Genomic DNA, 20,647 nt, shown 5'->3' on the forward strand with positions numbered 1-20,647 from the left:
CACGTCCGGAAAGTGCATGCACATACACCTGTCCCTCCCACAAAACCATCCCCACTCCCCCCCCCCCAGTCTCTGGGCCACCAACCCAGAAAAGTTGTGAAACTCTGCTCTAACACCAAACATAAAGAAGCGGATGTAAATCATGGAACGGCAGCCAGTGCGGGGTGAGAGAAGAGTTGCAAATGCAGCAAAATTGCCCAAACCCAAAAGTTAAAAGCTAGAGGTACCACATTTCCTTTTCCAGCAGCACACTATGCCTTCATAATGTGGTCTTTTCTCCTGCTTTTAAGCAGAAGATAATTATCTTATTGGTTTATTGGTTTGTTTAAAAGATTTATGTGGTACCCATCTCATAAAACATACCTTTAGGCAGCTGACAACAACAATAATGAAACTTTTTTTAAAAAGGGAGAAAAATATGCTCCTACCCCATCATGTCCATTTATCTATGCCATCCCTGAATTCCAGTTTGACTGTCCCAGGGCCTGGGAAGTGGTGGTTTGGGAGTTAACCCTTTGCAGCTTTCTGATATTAGTGTGGAAACTTGCTGGAACCTAGGTGGAAGGGTGTGTTTCACAGGACCGAGGCTGCCACAGAAAAGGCTATACAGGTAGTCCTCGACTTACAACACTTCATTTAGTGACCGCTGAAAGTTACCACGGCGCTGGAAAAAAGAGAGTTATGGCTGTTTTTCACGCTTAGGACTGTTGCAGCATCCCCATGATCATATGATCAAAATTCAGATGCTTGGTAACAGGTTCTTATTTATGAAAGTTGCGGTTTCCTGGGGTCCAGAGGTGGGTTTCAGATATTGTTAGCACCGTTTCGCCCTGTGCGCGCACGCTCGCTTCACACACGTGCACACCTTCCGCACATGCACCCAGCCTTTTGTGCATGTGCTTTGCTCACGTGCGTGCCTTCCATGCATGCGCCCAACCTCGAAAACATGGCTAAATAGGACAGCATAGCGCCAGGGCGGGGGGGGCAGGTCCACCCGTAATCTCCGCTAGCTGTTCGCTCAAACCGGTACGAACCGGCTGAATACCACCTCTGCTGGGGTCATGTTATCACATTTTGTAACCCCTGCATTCTTGGCTCTAATGCAGGGGTCCCCAACCTGTGGGCCGCAGCCCACTACCGGTCTACGGCCTATTCACAAACAACATCAATGGGGAAGCCAGATTCACTTAAGAACCATGTTACTAACTTAAGAACCGCAGTGATTTGCTTAACGACTGGAGCCAGCTTCGATGGTGTCCTTTGGTGGCCTGGTTTCCTTTTACCGCCTACTCTTCCAAACATAATTGCTTTCTCCAGAGAATTTCCCTGCATGACATAAGCGAGATGCGGTTTTGTGATTTTAAACAACCGAGAACTTTGGAAATTTATGGGTGACCCAAATGGGCATCGTTGAACTCAACTTAGGCTGTTCAACAACAATCTGCTACATTTTGAGCTAGCAACAGCTTCTGAATAAGCTTCAAGAACAACTCCCAATGAAGCTCATTGCAGTAACTCGGGGGTGGGTTCTACTTACCTTTACTACCGGTTCGCAACGGGATTGCGCGCACGTGTTTGCTTTGCTTGCGCATGTGCCTTGCTTCTGCGCATGCGCAGATCACCAATGATAACATCTGGGGTGGTGGGTGGGGCCTCCCGCCGGTTTTACTACTGGTTCTTGCGAACCGGTCTGAACCGGGGGCAACCCACCACTGCAGTAACTTGGTCAGGAGGTGATGAGATCAGGAGTCATCAAATGTCCAGGTTAAGAGAGAAGAGTTGTAAGCTCAGCGGCTGGCAAGTTGGGAGCAAAAGGACTGTGCACTGATTTGCTGGCATTTTCAGAGCTCCACTTTTAATTAGTAATTAGCACTTTGGATCTGAAGGGAAAGATGCGATTCAGAGCACATGAGGGGACACATATAGTCTGCACTGGCAACTCCTTACGCTGGAGAGGTCTTTTCCCAAGATTGCATAGCAGCTATAGAAGACAGTTGCAGGAGTCCAGAATAACAGAGTTGGAAGGGACATTGGCGGTCTTTTACTCCAACCCCTGGCTCAAGCAGGAGACCCTATATCAGGGGTCCCCAACCCCACAGGCCACGGCCCATTCGGAACCAGGCCACAAAAGTGCCAGGCTGACGTGCGCACAGAGCTCCATTTGCATGAGTGTTGCACACGTGTGTCCGCTGCTTCCACAAATGGAGCTGCATGTGTGCGCACACTGCTTGTGTGGAGCTATCCCTCTCCCCTCTGGCTTCTGCAAAGCCAGAAATATTGTAGACCACTGCCCTATACCATTTCAGGCAAACGGTTGTCCAATCTTTTCTTAAGACCCGCCAATGATGGAACACCCACAAGTTGTTCAACTGATTAATTGTTCTAACTGCCCTGAAATTTCTCCTTAGTTCTAGGTTGCTTCTCTCCTTGATTAATGCCCACCCATTGCTTCTTGTCTTGCTTTGAGGTGCTTTGGAGCAGGGGTCACCAACCTTTCAGACCTCAGGGACCACTACATTCATAATTTTAAATCCTGCGGACCACTAATATGATCTGCCTAATGACTGGCTGTATGGACGTGGCTAGGTGGTCATATAATTGAGTGGGCATGGCCAACTCAATGTCACTCACATCGAGGGGCACCTTGACGGCCTCTACTCACCCCTCCCCTCCCAGCCACTTCTTGCCTGTCCACCCAGGCTTTTTAGGGCCCCAACAGGAAGCAATTGTTGGAGCTAAGCAGCCACTATGAGAAAGAGTTGGCAAAACAGCTGGCTCAGTTCAAATTGGATCTGACCGAGGCTCAGCAGAAGCTCCTCACTGAGGACTATGAGCATAGGTTTTCCAAGCAGAGGGAAGACCTGTGGGAGTGCAAGGCCAGGTACAAGCGCCTGGAGGCTCAGCGGGCTGAGATGATCAGCCAGTTCCAGGCCATGATGCAGTCCCACTGGAACGAGGCCCTCCAGCTCTTCGCCACCAGCGGTGCTTCCCTCCAGCCTTTGCCAAAGCCCCACACCAGGAGGCTGAAGCAGACTCCAAGTCAGAATTTCTGCCCCCCTCCGACCCACACAAAATGACCCCAAAGGGGGAGACTCTGCAGCAACACAAACATTCATTGCACGTATCCAGCCCAGCGGCCGTAGTTTGAGGACCCCTGATTTAGTGCAATATAAGAAATGCAAATAATTTTTCCGCGGACCACCAAAATTTTCTCACGGGCCACCAGTGGTCTACGGACCACCCGTTGGTGACCACTGCTTTGGAGAATAGGTTGACCCCCTCTTCTTTGTGGCAACCCCTTAGATGTTGGAAGACTGCTATCATGTCATCCCTAGTCCTTCTTTTCATTAAACTAGACATACCCAATTCCTGCAACCGCTCTTCATACGTTTCAACCTCATAGTTACAAATGCATGAAATAAATGTGTCCTTTTCCTTTTGCTGTGCTTCCTCCCATCATCCTTCCTTGACTAATACTATAATTCTCTCCCCATCCTCTTAGGAATGACTCTGGTTAAACGGCGAGCGAGGAGACTGATTTAACAAGACAGCCCATTACATGAATGTAGCGGCTAGTCTGCATTTCTCATCCCTTACATCGATAAATGGGATATAAATCACAGAGACAATGGAGAATAAAATTCTATATAATTCTTTTAAGTAAAACAAATTCCTGGTGGAGTTCATTAGTGGTGGACAGGCTCTGCAGCATAAGCCAGCTGATTTACTCAGGGTTCTTCCAAGTTGTAGCAACAGCAGCTGAGCTGGCAGGGATAAATAACTTTGGGTTTTTTGCTGACGATAAATAAGTAATGTTAGTGCTGAACACTAATGGGATTCTTATGATGTCTATTTAATATTCATAAGTGACACAAGCAACAAATGACTTCTGTAGTAGTTTATAAAGTTCCATCATTAGATCAACGAATAAGATGTTGGACAGTTAAATAAATGAGGGTTAATTGACAACCTTGGCTCTTAAAAAAAAAAGCTAAGCAGGGTCAGACATAGTTAGTATTTGGATGGGAGACCAGCAAGAAATCCCAGGCCTGTAAGCTCATTTGGAAAATAAATTTAAAAAAGCATTCTGGAAATTAGGAAATGTATCATTGCCATAAACTCAACGATTCATTTGGAAGACACAAGGAAGACATGCCCAGAGTACAGGAAGCACCTTGAACATGCCTGGGTATTTATTTTACCAGTGTTTGTTGACCTCAGCAAGTTTAAGATGGGTGGACTTCAACTCCCAGAATTCCCATTGATGGCTGGGGAATTCTGGGAGTTGAAGTCCACCTATCTTAAATTTGCTGAGGTTGACAAACACTGTATTATCAGGGGTGGGCTGCTGGGGGTTCTCAGGAGTTCAGGAGAACCTCTAGCTAAGATTCTGTGCAGTTCAGAGAACCCCCAAATCCCACTCGTGGCTGGCCTGGCCCACCCCACCCTGCCCCTTCCAGGAGTCCTCATGTGGTTGGTTTTGGATGCAGGTAAGTGCAGGGTGCACGCGGGGGCTCAGGGGGGGCAAAAAATGGGCCTAACAGAAGTTCGGGAAGGCTGGAAATGGCCTCCAGAGGGCCTCGAGAGCCTGGGGAGGCTGTTTTCACCCTCTCAGAGACTCAAAGAAAGACTCCAGAGCCCAGGGAGGCCAAAAACGCTCCCTGCTGTGGTGCAGGAGGTCAACTAGACCATGCCCACCATGGCCACGCCCAACGATGCTCTTGAAGTGATATCCTGGTGCCTGGAGGCTGTGCAGATCTGGATGGGGAGAAACAGGCTCAGGCTCAACCCATCCAAGATCGAGTGGCTATGGTTTCTGACGTCCCGATATAGTCAGCTGGTGCCATCGCTGACTATTGGGGGCGAATCATTGGGCCCCACGGAAAGGGCTCGCAACTTGGGCGTCCTCCTGGATTCACAGCTGTCTTTAGAAAAGCAGTTGACGACCGTGACTGGGAGGATTTTTTATCAGGTTCACCTGATTCGCCAGTTGCATCCCTTTCTAGATCGGGACTCCTTACGCACAGTCACTCATGCCCTCATCACCTCCCGTCTGGACTATTGTAACGCTCTCTACATGGGGCTCCCCTTGAGGAGCACTTGGAGGCTCCAACTGGTGCAGAATGTGGCCGCGTGGGTGGTTATGGGAGCGTCGTGGCGTTCCCATGGAACACCTCTCCTGCGCGAGCTGCACTGGCTCCCGGTGGTCTTCTGGGTGCGCTTCAAGGTTTTGGTTATCACCTTTAGAGTGCTCCATGGCTTAGGACCTGGTTATTTACGGGACCGCCTGCTACCACCAATAGCCTCCCACCGGCCAGTACGCTCCCATAGAGAGGGGCTCCTCCGGGTGCCGTCGGCCAAACAATGTCGACTGGCGGCCCCCAGGGGGAAAGCCTTCTCTGTGGGGGCACCTACGATCTGGAATGAGCTCCCCCTGGAGATACGGAGGATCCCGGATCTGCGCACCTTCCATCGCGCGCTCAAGATTTTTTTATTTCATCAAGCTGGCCTGGCCTAATTTCTTTTCCCCTTTTAAATGTAAATTCTAATTTGTTTTTAAATTATTGGGTATTTTAAATTTGTCTCAGCCAAATTATTTAATTCGTTTTTATTCTATTTTAAATTTTTGTATCTATGTGTTTTATTCTGTGGCTGTTCACTGCCCTGAGTCCTTCGGGAGTAGGGCGGTATATAAATCCAATAAAAACAAAAACAAAAACAAACAAAACCCAGCAACCGGGCAGAGAACCCCTTGCTAAAAATTTTGAAGCCCACCCCTGTGTATTATACAATTATACAAGTTGCCATCTTGGAGTTTAGAAAAGACCAACCTCTTGTTTAAAAAAACCCAAAACTTTGAGATGATCCACACAATATTTTCCTGAAAGTGGGAGGTAGATCACCCATTTTGCTGCTGACTTGAAATGACCAATGTAATCCCTTGACATTGTAGAGATGCCCCTCTTTTTTGAAATGATTAAAGTGAGCCTTAATTTCCTTTGACTTGGAAAACCTCGAGTCTTTCTAAGCTTCATTCCTGACCATGGAACTAATCCAGTGAAGAAGAGACTTATTAAGTCAGCTGGCTGGGAATCAGTGAACAATTCCATACCCTTCAAGCTAGTCCAGCATTAAAACCAGACACCCACTGTCTAGCATCCATCCACTGGAGATGCCAGATCTGGGGAAAGAGGATTTCCCCAAGGCCTCTCAATTACAGCACCACATCTGCTGTATTTCATGGTGAAAAGTTTAAAGTGTTCATCATTCAGAATATCTCAGAGACACCTGTGCCTGGCTAAGCCAGCCACTAAGCTACACGACATCCCATTGCCTCTTGTGTGCACTGCACTCTTAAAATGAGAGGCAGAGGCTGGAGTCCAGAAATTGGTGGCTTTCAGGCAACTGGAACAATTTGCTTTGTCCATAATTCTACAGATTTACAGACTGACAGAGTTGGAAGGGACCTTGTAGGCAGTCCAGTAGAGACTGGACTGCCATTTGTCAGAAATGGTGTAGCATCTCCTGCTTGGGAGATGCTACACCATTTCTGACAAATGGCAGTCCAGTCTCTACTTGATGTCAACTTGTAAAGCTTTCAAGTTGCCATGAGCAGGAGGGAGGGAGAACTGAAGTGAATTCCATACATTCTTTCTGACCGCAATCAGAAGGAGGGCGTTAGGTTTCACAGCCAGACAAAGTGGTTAATTGGAGAATGTGATTTATGACATGGCCAGAGAGGAGGGGAGAGACAGGGTCATAGGGGAATGTAAATCTACGCAGGATCAGTCCTAACTGCATCCCAATATTGCTGGAATGTTGCTCCTAATAAATGACTATATTTCCTTTGAAGTTTGGATCATGGCTCATGAATTAATTAGGGCATCTTTCGGAAACTTGACACTTGAAAGCCTCCAGTGATGAAGCTCCCACAACTTCCGAAGGCAACTTCTGTTCCATGGGTTGATTGCTTTCATGGTCAGAAAATTTCTCCTTATTTCTAGGTTGAATCTCTCCTTGGTCAGTTTCCATCCATTATTCCTTGCCTGGCTTTCAGGTGCCTTGGAAAATAGCTTGAGATGTATTTTGTGTTTGGGGGGGTGCACTGGGAGAGGCTCAGCCATTCTTATTGTACACACGTCGTGCATTGACAATAAAGGTTTGAATTTGAATTTTGAATTTGACCCTTCCTCTCTGTGGCAGCCCCTCAAATATTGGAACTCTGCTATCATGTCTCCCCAGGTCCTTTTCTTCACTAGACTAGCCATGCCCAGTTCCTGTAACCGTTCTTCATACGTTTCAGTCTCTAGACCCCTAATCATCCTGGTTGCTCTTCTCTGCACTTCGGGTGTCAAACTCGTGGCGTCAAGTTGCTGTCACGTGAGGTATTGCGACATTTTTTTCTCTTCACAGAGCTGGGGTGGGCGTGGCCTGCGTGTGACGCATCCAGCCCATGGGCCACCAGTTTGACACCCCTGCTCTACATGCTTCCAAATCTTTTTCCCAAAACCAAGTATGATTAATAATTGGAGAGAGATCCATAGAGGATTGCTAAATGAATATGTAGTATTCTCAATTTCTCAAACACAGCCAATCAGTTTCTTTTAGCCTCATAAAGGTAGTCATTGACTTACAACCGCTTTTAGTGGCCGTGTAAAGTTACAACAGCACTGACAAAAGAGCCATTTTTTCCCCCTTCACTTACTACTGTCACAGCATCCCCATGGTCATGTGATCAAAATTGGGGGGGGGGCTTGGCAGCCAGCATGTATTTAACATTAAAGTAGAGTTGGAGGGGACTTTGAAGGTCCTCTAGTCCAACCAATTGCTCAAGCACGAGATCCTGTATCGTTTCAGACAAGTGGTTGTCCGATTCCTTTCTTAAAACCTCCAGTGATTGTGCACCCACAACTTTTGAAGGCAAGCTGTTCCAATGATTAATTGTTCTGTCAGGAAATTTCTCTTTATTTCTAGGTTGAATCCCTCCTTGATTAGTTTCCATCCTTTGCTTCTTGTTCTGCCTTCAGGTGGTTTGGAGATTAGGTCAACTGACTCTCCTCAAATACTGGAAGAATGCTATTGTAGAAAGTTAACACCCACCCCTCTCCTAGAAGAATGAAATATTTTGAGAAATATTAAAAAAGGCAGGATAAAATATTTCCCTTAAAAGAGGGGACAGAAGCTCAGAGCCCCATCTCCCTGTATAATTTGGGCTTTTTAATGGGGAGTTATGGGAAATGTTTCACTAAAAACTGAACTCGGGACTCTGCATCTCATAAGCTCTAAAAAGGATTCTGAGCAAAGCAACCTATTTTTCACTTTATGGTATTTACTTGACAGTGACACAGAATGCAGATATATCATAATTCAGGATAATTGAGAAAACTGCCATATTCACCTTGAATTAATTTGCATGAGATGCTAAATCATTATTTAGCCCTCAGCCTGGAAAAAAAATGCAAACAAAGCATTGAGGGCTGAGCAATTGTGGCCCCTTTACAATCTGTGGACTTCAACTCCCAGAATTCCATGCTGGCTCAGGAATTCTGGGAGTTGAAGTCCACGGTCCTAAAGAGGCCAGAGTTGCCCATTTCTCCTCTAACTCCTACGCTGGCCATCTCACGTCCCTTGCTCATGGGACTAGAAACAATTTTCAAGAGAATTGAATTCCAACACCCACCAAAACTGGCTCGTCACTAACCACAAGCCAAGGAAGTGGCCTTAAAACAATTCTAGCTAGTTTAAAGCAACTCCAGTTTAATTCTGACATGCTGAATTAAACTGGATTTATTCTGAAGCGCAGCTTTGGGTTTGAACAATGACCATCTGGGAGAGAGGCAAGGGTAAAAGTAAGGTCATAGGCGTAGCATGAGATTATGTAAATGATGCCAAATATATTCTCTGTGTCATTCATGTCATGGCACCATGACTCAATTGACACAAATTGCATCGTTAGCTTAATGAAATCATGAGCCTGTGCCGCCATTATGGCTTTTACTAAATGCCTATAGGTTTGAGTGAATCAATGAAAAGTGAACCTAACATCTACTGAAGAGCCCTTTCTAACTCTGCAAGAAGGAGAAAAGCAAGAGAGAATTTATGGATTTAAGACCTCACCCAAGGTTATTTTATTAACATAATGGTAATTATGATTGACCAATATGTACAGACCAACTCATGCTTCTGGTCATCTCCTTGTGTAGATGAGATCTAAAAGGAGAAAGACACAGACATTCTCATGATTTTTTTTTTTAATGGCAAAAATACTCTTTGGTAGATAGTTGCTGTTTCAGATAATTTTATTACATTTTACAAAGCATGCATATTTAAAAAAAAACAACAGAAACTAACCATCGAGATAAACAAAGAGTAAAAAGTGAATAGGGATAGAAGTGTGAAAAAACAAAGGAAAAGAAAGGAAAACACAGATATATACAAAGAACAACTTCTGAATAGAATAGAATAGAATAGAATAGAATAGAATAGAATAGAATAGAATAGAATAGAATAGAATAGAATAGAATAACAGAGTTGGAAGGGACCTTGGAGGTCTTCTAGTCCAAACCCCTGCTTAGGCAGAAAACCCTACACCACTTCAGACAAATGGTTATCCAACATCTTCTTAAAAACGTCCAGTGTTGGAGCATTCACAACTTCTGGAGGCAAGTTGTTCCACTGATTAAGATTCCATCTTCTTCAAGGATATAAAGAACGCTCTCTTTCGACTCTTAGTTTAAGACTATAATAAAATGTCCATTTTGCTGCCCCCCCCAAAAAAAACCCAGAAAACACAGGCAGATTTACACTAAGTGGTTGAACACATATTTACAAAGCCCATTTTAGGACATTCCTATTTTACCTCTTTAGGCCCCAAAACTTAAAATGATCTTGCGTAAAACTCGACTCCGAATGAATGTCTGCATTCTGTTTTCTAAACAGACTCATAGTCGTTTGCCTTATTCTGGGAAGGTTTTCCAATTGTTAATCTAACTAAAAGCCCTGGAGTTCCCAGATAGCTCTCCCACCCCAAATCTAAGTAGTAACCAGAACTGATCTTGTTTAGCTTCTGACATCGGCCAAGCTTGGCAAAGTGCCACCCCTTGAGATTTGGAAACAATGGGAGAAAAGAGCTTTAAACCTAATGTGCAAATAAATTCAAATTTGCTGCCTTAATAAGTTACAGATTATTGCATCTTTGGCCAATTCTACAGTACGCACCCATTTCCAATCATAAGGGAAATGAACACAGTTACAACGGGAGCTTCTGGGAAGAGAAATGTCCATGGTAAAGATTGGCCGCTTTCCTACCACAGAAGTCTTGTCTTCAAGTTTCTAAGTCATCATAATTTGGCTTCGCCAACATTACTAAGAATTATCTGCTTCTGGGTAGTCTTCATTTCACTAATTATCTGGCTGTTGGTATGAAGGAAGGAAGGAAAGCAAAGATCTTCAAAGTGCAAACTGACAAAAATATGCTGATGATCAGCAAAATCTTTTGACCTTTTCAACCCATATCATGAGAAGAAAAACTAAGAAGAATTAATAATGTGCCACAATTGCAGAAACCTTTCCGCAGAGGGTGGAATTAATTAGGGCTTTGCTCCCATGAAATTACCTTCTTTTTTTTTTTATTAGTTTTCCAGCAGTAACCACCTTCCAGTAATTTCCCTGGGGGAGGTTCTTACATGGCAGGGAAAGGTTGCTCTTGTCAATAGACAAAGAGAATCTAGTCTTCCAATATGAAAAAAGCAGGCAACATAAGGAATTACTTCTCTAACAGTCAGAGAGAGAGAGAAAGAAAGAGGGGGGAAGGATTATATTCACCTACACACAAACATCCATTTTCCATGTTATATCCCAACCATCCTTTCCTTTCTCCCTACAATATTTTTTTCCCTTTCCGTTTGCTCCATTATTTGTAGAATTACTTATTTATTTTATTATTTTTACAAATAATTCAAAGTGGTGAATGTATCCAGCACACCTTCCTCCTCCTATTTTCCCCACAATCATCACCCTGTAAAGTAGATTGGGCTAAGAGAGAGTGATTGGCTCAAAGTCACAAAGGCGGGACTAAAACTCCCAGTTTTCTGGTGATTGGCCCAAAGTCACCAAGCTCAGTGGTGGGTTCCTCCCGGTTCGGTCCGGTTCGGCCGAGCCGGTAGCGGTGACGATTTGACGTCACCAAACTGGTTCTCCCCCCACCCTCCCACCCCCCACCCACCCACATTATTCTTACCTTTTATTTGGTCTCACCCCCAATCTATTGTTGTCTCCTGAGTCCCAGCTGATGACTAGAGGGAAAAAAACTGTTTAACCTCTTGCTGCGGGGCTTCAAAGGGCCGTCCTACAGCTGATCAGTGTTAAAAGCAAACAAATGAGTCGGGTCGTAAGTGCGAGGACTGGTCGTAAGTGTGAGGACCTTCCAGAAATGACTCTGACCAGCTAGCCACGCCCGCCTAGACACATGACCTCCAAGCCACACCCACAAAATAAGCCACGCCCACAGAACCGGTAGTAAAAAAATTTAGAACCCACCCCTGACCAAGCTGGCTTTCATGACTAAGGCGGGACTAGAACTCCCAGTCTTCTGGTGATTGGCCCAAAGTCACCAAGCTGGCTTTCATGACTAAGGCGGGACTAGAATTCCCAGTCTTCTGGTGATTGGCCCAAAGTCACCAAGCTGGCTTTCATGACTAAGGCGGGACTAGAACTCCCAGTCTTCTGGTGATTGGCCCAAAGTCACCAAGCTGACTTTCACGACTAAGGCAAGACTTGAACTCACCGTCTCCCTCTTTCTAGCATTAACCACTAGACCTAATTGGCTCTCAGATATAGAAATATAACTATTGTAGGAATAAAAAGAATTCCATGACAGACAATGGTGAATTGGAGTTGAATAAATCCATGATAGATCTTTGGCAGGATAAATGCCTACCCAGGATAAAAGAGAGAGAGAAACAGGGATGATTGGCTGCCTGGCTGGCTGGATTTAAATGCCAATTTTCCATGCTTGTCTCTCTGCTCTGTTACTATATCCCAACAATTTTTCCTACAATATTTACTATTATTAATGATTACTATTAAATTAAATTTATTTGCTACATATCTCATGGTACAAGGCAACTCGGTATGGCTTACGGTATGATAGAATATGCAACTATCAAAACAATTATAAATATAAAAACACATTAAACCTACAAAAATAATCAAACTAAACACCTGGGTTTGGGGGAGAGAAATGGTCTTACAGTATCTTCCTCTCTACTCCAATATTTATAGCGTGCAACTGAAATATAGACATGAGGGATGCAAAAATGTAACCATAAAGCATTTCAGGATTAAACCAACACAGAACAGATAAATAAGCCATCTCGGGTTTATTTAAACCCTACTGGTTTGTCCCTGATTTTATATTTTATTTCTGACAGGATTAAAATAGAGATCTCTCACATCATAGTTAGATATTCGTTTCAGCCTCCAGTGTAACCTAAAACGGAACTCTGACTTGCTTCAGAATGGAAGGAAACTGTATATTACACTCGGTGTGTGTGTGTGTGTGAGAGAGAGAGAGAGAGAGAGACAGAGAGAGAGAGAGACAGAGAGAGAGAGAGACGGAGAGAGAGACAGAGAGAGAGACAGAGAGACAGAGAGAGACAGAGAGAGAGAGACAGAGAGAGACAGAGAGAGACAGAGATGGAGAGAGAGAGAGAAACAGAGAGACAGAGAGAGAGAGAGAGAGAGAGAGAGAGAGAGAGAGACAGAGACACACAGAGAGAGAGAGAGAGACAGAGAGAGAGACAGAGACAGAGACACAGAGACAGAGAGAGACAGAGACAGAGAGAGACAGAGACAGAGAGAGAGAGAGAGAGACCTACCTAAAGTATTATTCCTGACCAACTGTAATATAGCACGGTAGCGTGGAAAACCACATAAAAGTTTTGAATATGTAAGGATTGCTGGTTAGATGACTTCCATATGCTGATAATTCACTTTTGGGATATGCCAAGTGATTTGAGGTAGAGATTTAAGCATGAATTAGATCTTCCTGATTCAGACTGAGACCTATTGCTCTTAAACACAACCGGAGGAAATCAGTAATGAAATAAACAACCTGGTATGAAAAATAGGGGGAAATTGCAGAATTTTGCTGCAAAGGTTTTGGGTTGGATAGTCACTCTAGGACCGTGCTGGCGAACCTATGGCACGTGTGCCAGAGATGACACGCAGCACCCTCTATGATGGCATGTGAGCCGTCGCCCCGATTCAGCTCTGCTCTGCATGCGTGCACACCTCCCGCCAGCCAGCTGGTCTTCGGGTCTCTGCCACGCATGCACTGGGGATGGAGGGCGTGCGGGGGCACCCACGCCCATTCCATTTTGGGGGTTCAGACACACGCATGCACATTCACACTTGCATGCACATGCTTTGGGCACTCGGTCCAGAAAAAGTTAGCCATCATCTTCGAGACCGCCTTCTACCGCATAACTCCCAACGACCGGTAAGATCCCACAGAGTTGGTCTCCTCTGGGTCCCGTCAGCTAAACAATGCCAGCTGGCGGGCCCGCGGGGGAGGGCCTTCTCTGTGGCTGCCCCAGCTCTCTGGAACCAGTTATCTCCTGAGGTCCAGACCATCCCCACCCTATTGGCCTTCCGAAAAGCGATGAAGACCTGGCTTTTCTGGCAGGCCTGGGGCCGTTGATCTTGCTCTTGCGATCCGGCGAGATCCGGCCATGAATGGTGTGAATGAGTTTTAATGTTTTTAATGTTTTTAATTTTTAAATGTTTTTTTTATAATGATTTTAAATGCATTGTGAGCCGTCCTGAGTCTTCGGATTGGGCGGCATACAAATTGAATTAATTAATAAATAAATAATAAATTGCTGCCCTAGGAAATCCTTGGAGAATCCAGCAGATATTGAATAAAACCAGCTACCAATAACAGCGAGGGGTCCTTGGTGCTCTCTGAACTTGATTGTTTCCTTGCAGACGTTTCATTACCCAAACTAGGTAACATCATCAGTGCTAGTAAGGAGTGGGGTTTGCTCTCTAGTGATTCTAGTGGCTTGCACTGTCAGTTGTGGTGAGAGTGGTCTTGGAAGCTCTTTGGTTAGGCTATTGATTTGAGCTCTGGGCTTGGCAATTTGGTGGCAAACGTTTTGTCACCATTCGAGGAGACATCGTCAGTGCGCTCGTCCATCAGAACGCAGGTCTTTACCTTTTTATGAGATGCACATTAGTCTGAATGTTGTTTGTTCGGATATTTCTGAGTCATGGTCTGATTTCGGACTGTCTGATAGTTTGAGAGGCTGGCTGTCGTTACGTGGTCCAATTTCTTGTGAGCCAATGGGCTATAATTTTGTCGCTGTGTAGTGGGGTGCCTGTTCGTTTTCAATGCTGCCTTCAGGATGGTGGTTGATGCAGTTCTTTCGTTCCCAGCGATTGATAGACTGGGTCAATGGCAATGTGTCTGTTTATTAACTTATTGGTGGAAAAACCAGGTTTCAAGGTATTCTCTTCCTCTCTTTGATTTCGCCTGGCTTACAACTGTGGTTCTTGGTTAGATCAAAATTGTAACCTTCTGAATCTTCATAGATTCTGACATGAGGGGTAGTGGCTCTTTTGTTGGGCTATTTACTGTTGGCTTGTTTGGCAGTTCCTTGATAGCAGTATTGTTTACTTGTTTGTTGATCTGATGTTAATCTTGGCATTACTATATCCTCATCTGGGTGCTGATTGCTAATGGGGAGGTATTTGGGACTTTTTGTTCCCTTTTTGGCTTGTTAAAAACAACCAAGTCAGAGACCCCCCTCATTTCAGTGTTGGGTTGCCCCCGGTTCGGACCAGTTTGCAAAAACTGGTAGTAAAACCAGCGGGAGGCCCCATCCACTGCCCCGGATGTCATCATCAGCGATCTGCATGCAATCCCGTTCCGAACCGATAGTAAAGGTAAGTAGAACCCACCCCTGCCTCATTTCAACCCTAAGCTACAAATATTCTCCTTCATTGGTACCAGTAACAATCTTTGGATTGCTCTCAAAGCTATTGGTAACCCCATTGCCTCTGTGATCAGTTTTGCTTTTAATTCTAAGCAAGCAATCATCATATCTTGTATTGATGAGTTGTTTATGTATTAAGTGGAGGGAAAAAACTTGTTTTGCCTGCATTCAACTTATTGCCAAAGACAATCCTGGCAAACCTTAGCCAGAAAAATTTGAGGTTGCTCAAGCAGGAGATACAGAAGTCCCTGTCCCATGGCAGTAGGTTCTTCTTCACAGTTGTCCCTAAAATCTTGATTCTGCCCTTGTATGTAACACTGCAGATTTCTTTGAGGCATAAACATGAGAATGATGAAATTGTGACTTACATTCACCAACAAATAATACTGAGTATTCTTGGCTCATACATGAAACAATTATGAAGACACTCCAGGTGCTATCCATATTCATGTTCTAATATTCCTCCAGTTACGCTCTCAATACCTCAAGAATTTCCATCTTTCAACGTTTTTACTGCATTTGGTTCTTCCTTTTCATCCCATTTTTTTTGGCATCCATCCATCCATCCATCTTTTTGTTATTGTGATGTATTCTCACGGCTTTCTTTTTCATTGTTTATTTCATTGTTCTATTATCATACTTCTGTTTTCACTCTTTTCATTTCTTCCTTTTTATTGCTGCCTAGAGTTAGCCCCGTGATGAGATAGGCATCAAATAAATTTAACAAACAAAGTTCTCTGAAGCTGATCATGGATGGTCAACTGATCCTTTCATATAATTCTTTTTAGGAAGTAGAAGAAAGTATAGCCTATAATACCAGTTAAATATACCCATGGTATGGTGTAAGGATTGGGGTAACTAGAACAATAAAGTTAAGGACAATATTATTCAGTGTTGGCACATTTGGGCTAGCATAATTAAAGGCCAATTTTATTTAAGGCAGGGGTGTCAAGCTCAAGGTCCGGGGGATGGATGCGGCCCATGGGGTGCTTAGATCTGGCCTGTTGGGCTGCCCTGGAAATAGTGAAGGACCGGCCCGCAGTGCCTCTGCCAGCGAAAACAGAGCTCGGGAGGGCTGCCCTCCTGAGCTCCGTTTTTGCTGGCACAGGGTTGCAGGAGGCCACTCTGCTTTCACTGGCATAGTGCTCAGGCCAGCACAAGCACCCCCGACATGAGTGACATGAGTGACATTGAGCTGGCCACGCCCGCCATGGCCATGCCCACCCAGCCCTCTGAGGTCAAACACAACCCTGATGCGGCCCTCAGTGAAGTCGAGTTTGACACCCCTGATCTAAGGCATCTTCATGATGCTCAATGCAAGTTAGGATCTGTCAATTAGAACATCTCTTGCAAGCCAACATATTGATTCCTGAATCACATCAAGTAAGAGTAAGAGATGGATGCGATTGTATTGACTCGCATTCAGCATATGACTTACCTATCTCCTCTGCTCCTGCCTCCCACTTCTGGAAATCTTGGTTATTCCTGACTCTTCTTGTATGTTAATGTGGTCTTTTAGGATACAGGAAAGAATTCGGAGCATCAAAAGAAAGAGGAGCATCAAATTCCTACTCATCCTATCTCAAGGCAAGTTGCCTCAAGTAACACGGAATCCTCTGAAGAAACTCATTCCATTCTCGATTGCTGAACAGGTGGCCCCAGCTTTACTGACTTCATTTTCAAAGGTCTCAACCCTTCGGCATGTTATGTGGAAAAGCAATGTTCATAAAAGCCCTTTAATTCCCCCGGGATCGGCTGATAGAAGATGGAGAAAAACAGGTGCCTGCATTTTTATTTTTATTTTTTTTAGATTCCTGTTGAGAAGTAAATGGACAATTTTGTCCCAATTTCTTTTCAGAGGGACTTTTCTTTTCAAGAAGAGCTGACGGGCATTCTTCAAGATTTTCTTCCTTTTTTCTCTCTCTCTGTCTCCCATTGCACTGTTGTCTGCTGAGAAAATGAAAACCAAACTCTTCTTAAAAATAAACTCAACTAGAAAACGGCCATCATCTCACTGTCATACACATACCACCCATCATATTGCAATGGCCATTTCTGCAAATATTTCAGGCACTAGCTGTGCAAAACAAAAATCCTTTCCAGTTATCAGAAAAGGAAACAAAATCAAGAATCTTTTAAAGGAGAAAGGAAAGTTTGCAATTCTTCTCTTATAGCCAATACATGGAGGGGGGGACATAGATAGATGATAGAGATAGATGGATGGATGGATGGATGGATGGATGGATGGATGGATGGATGGATAGGCAGGCAGGCAGGCAGGCAGGCAGGCAGGCAGGCAGGATAGATAGATAGATAGATAGATAGATAGATAGATAGATAGATAGATAGATAGATAGATAGATAGATAGATAGATAGATAGATAGATTTTGGAACTTTAAGCTATGTGTATGTTGATAGCAGCAAGACTATTGTACACATAAAAATGGGAGGACACTTCGATTCTCACTATGGATGAATGGTTGCAGAAGCTGATGGAGTTGGCAGAAATGGCTAAACTGACTGTTTTGATTAAAGAAAAGAATATAAGTACCTTTGTTGCCGCATGGAAACCGCTTCTGAACTTTGTGCTTGAGGTGGAAAAAAATGAAACTCTGATTTTGGGTTTTACCGATTAGGCTGATAGATCCTTATAGAAATGGCTACCGTGTTTCTCCTAAAACACAACCCACCCCAAAAATGCGTTTTGTGCACATACGTTAAAATTAAGCCCTACCCCCAAAATTTGGCCCTATTTAAGCGTATGCGCAGCCAGGCTGCTGGAGTGGACAGTGGCAGGCTTTTTCAGGTAGACAGTTACCGGTAGCTGGAGTGACCGTTACAGGTAGTCAAGGGAGCATGGGGCACATGGGTTGTGTCACTCGCAGCCTGGTGGCCAGGCGAGGCACATTGGGCGAGTGGGTTGCTCCTTTCGGCCACAAAAGAAGTGGCCCATTGGCCAGGCAAGGTGCATGGGTCACGTCACTCGCTCTTTTTGGCCATGAAAGAAGCAGCCCAGTGGCCAGGTGAGGCATGTGGGGGGGAAATTAAGACACCCCTCAAAAAGAAGTCCTAGCTGTTTTTTCAGGGGTCAAAAGAAAATAAGACCCGGTCGTATTTTTGAAGAAACAAAGTAGTTTATATTATTATGTAAAAGCAAAAAGTTGTGGTTTGATGTTAATGCTTTATTTTACTGCAACAGAGGAAGTCGGAAGTCTTTTCTTTTTCTTTTCTTTTTCCCAACCCTTCCTCACTTCTCTTCCCCCTTCCCTCTCCCACTGCTTTCCTATTAACTTTTGTATGTTGTATCTTACCATAACCTAATAAAATGTTTAAAATTGAAAAAAAAAAAAAAGAAGAGTGGTATGGAACTAGAAGATCTATTTCTGGAAAATCAGGAGCCCACTTTCCCACACTAAAAGGAAGTGATCAACCTAAGTCTGGTTTCATGCAGCTTCAATAAGACTTGACAATATGCCTTTGAGGTTTGATATACCTGCAATCTTGATCTATGAATAAAGAAAAAGGGGAGGAAAGTTTGCAGAAAACTTTTTGGGTTGTAAGTATTCAAAATAAAAGGAGGAGGGGAAAGCCCAATGCAACAGTTCTTCGAACTTGAGCACAAAAGAACATTGGCTTTATTGAAGGAAATCAAAGCAAAGATGCACAGTCTCCATAAGATAAAAGCACCAAGGCTACACTGCTTCTGAAACTTCTGAAGATGTTGGTTTTAAACTGAAAATCTAGCCACAGGTTAGCCAACTTTTCTTCCTCTTTGCAAGTTCCTGGATATGTGTCGAATATTAAATCTTTTTTAAAAAACACAATTCAGCTATTTATAAATTCCACATACTGCCAATTCCCAACAGCTTTGTACGTCTATTGGTAAGTCCTTGCTCACCAACTGATTTATTTAGTGACAATATTTTTAAAAAAGCTTTGCAACCAGTCTTCAAGACCTCAAGACTGTAGCATCTTGTAGTCACGCGATCGCCATTTGCATACTTCCCAACTAGTTTGCAACAAGCAAAGTCCGAAAGCTCGGAAGATTAAACCTCTGGTCCGGGTGACTGACCCAGATTGGATCCTGCAACATAATCCTGGGACATGTCTATTAACCTTCATCCCTTCTGGATCCTGCCATAGGATCCTTCTTCAAAAGTTGTTTTAAGGAAAGGCGGGTAGGAAATGGAAAAGTAGGAGAACTGAGTGAGATGGAAGGTAGAAAAGAAAATAGGATATAGTGTTCATTTGTCTTGTAAATCCTGTTTTCCCTCAACATACCCGTGTTTTCCTGAAAATAAGACACAGTCTTATATTTTGGGGGCTCCAAAATTGTCTTCTTTTTTCCACGTATACGAAGCCCAGTTCTTCTGCTTGCTCGCAGCCACAACGGAGCAGGTAAGCTGAGACATGGTGGAACAGAGTGGGTGGGTGGGTGGGTGGGTGTGGAGACTCAACTTTGTATCTCTTGGCTTTCCCGCAGCCCACGGGGTGCGTTGTGATTGCCTGCTTTCGTCCCGCATCTCTGCTGCCATCTGCTGCTGGCACAGCCGTGGGAAGACAATCCTCCCGTGGCCGGCCACCTGCTCTGGCCCACCAACTCTTGGCTTTTCCACATCCTGCATCCTGCCTCCCCCTGCCTCTGCCTCCGCCTGCTGCTTGGACAGGTAATCAACTCACCTGCGCTATGCAGTCTGCCTCCGGTGCTGGCCATGCTCTCCTGCTGCTGATGACCTTAGCTAGGGCTTATTTTTGAGGTAGGGCTTATATTAGGAGCATGTTAAAAATTAGGCTGGGGCTTATTTTTGGGTTAGGTCTTATTTAGGCAAAACAGGGTATGATTCTTTAAGAGCCTTGGTAGTACAGTGGTCTAAAGCACCCTGTTATTAACACAGCTGCCTGCAATTACTGCAGATTCGAATCTTACTAGGCTCAAGGTTGACTCAGCCTTCCATCCTTTCTAAGGTAGGTTAAATGAGGACCCAGTTTGTGGGGGCAATAAGCTGACTTTGTATAAATATACAAAAGGATGAAGGCTATTGCTTAACGAATTGTAAGCCGCCCTGAGTCTCCGGAGAAGGGTGGCATATAAATCAATTTTTTTTAAAAAAATGAAATTTTTGGGTGAGTATGAGTAATTATTGGGCTTATCTTGGCTAACCCTCCACAGATGACATTCAAAAACAAGAACAATGTTTCTTAATGATGTTATAAAGTACTCCTAATTTTTGCTGGTGTTAAAACGCAACTATTGTATTTGTTCAAATAAATTTGCTTCCCATCCCCATGGGTGGCATGTGTCTTCCTCAATTTGTAATCCTCTACCAGATTTAATCTTCTACCAGATTTAATCACCTAGGCCAGTGATGGCTAACCTTTTCCGGACCGAGTACCCAAAGTGCACACACGCATGTGAATGTGCATGTATGTGCTGAACCCCCAAAATGCAATGTACACATGGGCCCTGCGCATGCACCCCATCCCCCCTCAGTCCCCTGCATGTGAGCATGGCCCACCCAACCCCCAAGCATGTGTGTGTGCCCCTCTGCAGCATCCCATGTGCTGCAGAGACCCATAGACCAGCTGGCCAATGGGAAGCACACACACATGCACAGCGGAGCTGAACTGGGGTGATGGCTCATGTGCC

Source organism: Pantherophis guttatus, chromosome 5 (assembly GCF_059756535.1).
Source record: "Pantherophis guttatus breed Tessera chromosome 5, ASM5975653v1, whole genome shotgun sequence".
NCBI lineage: Eukaryota > Metazoa > Chordata > Lepidosauria > Squamata > Colubridae > Pantherophis > Pantherophis guttatus.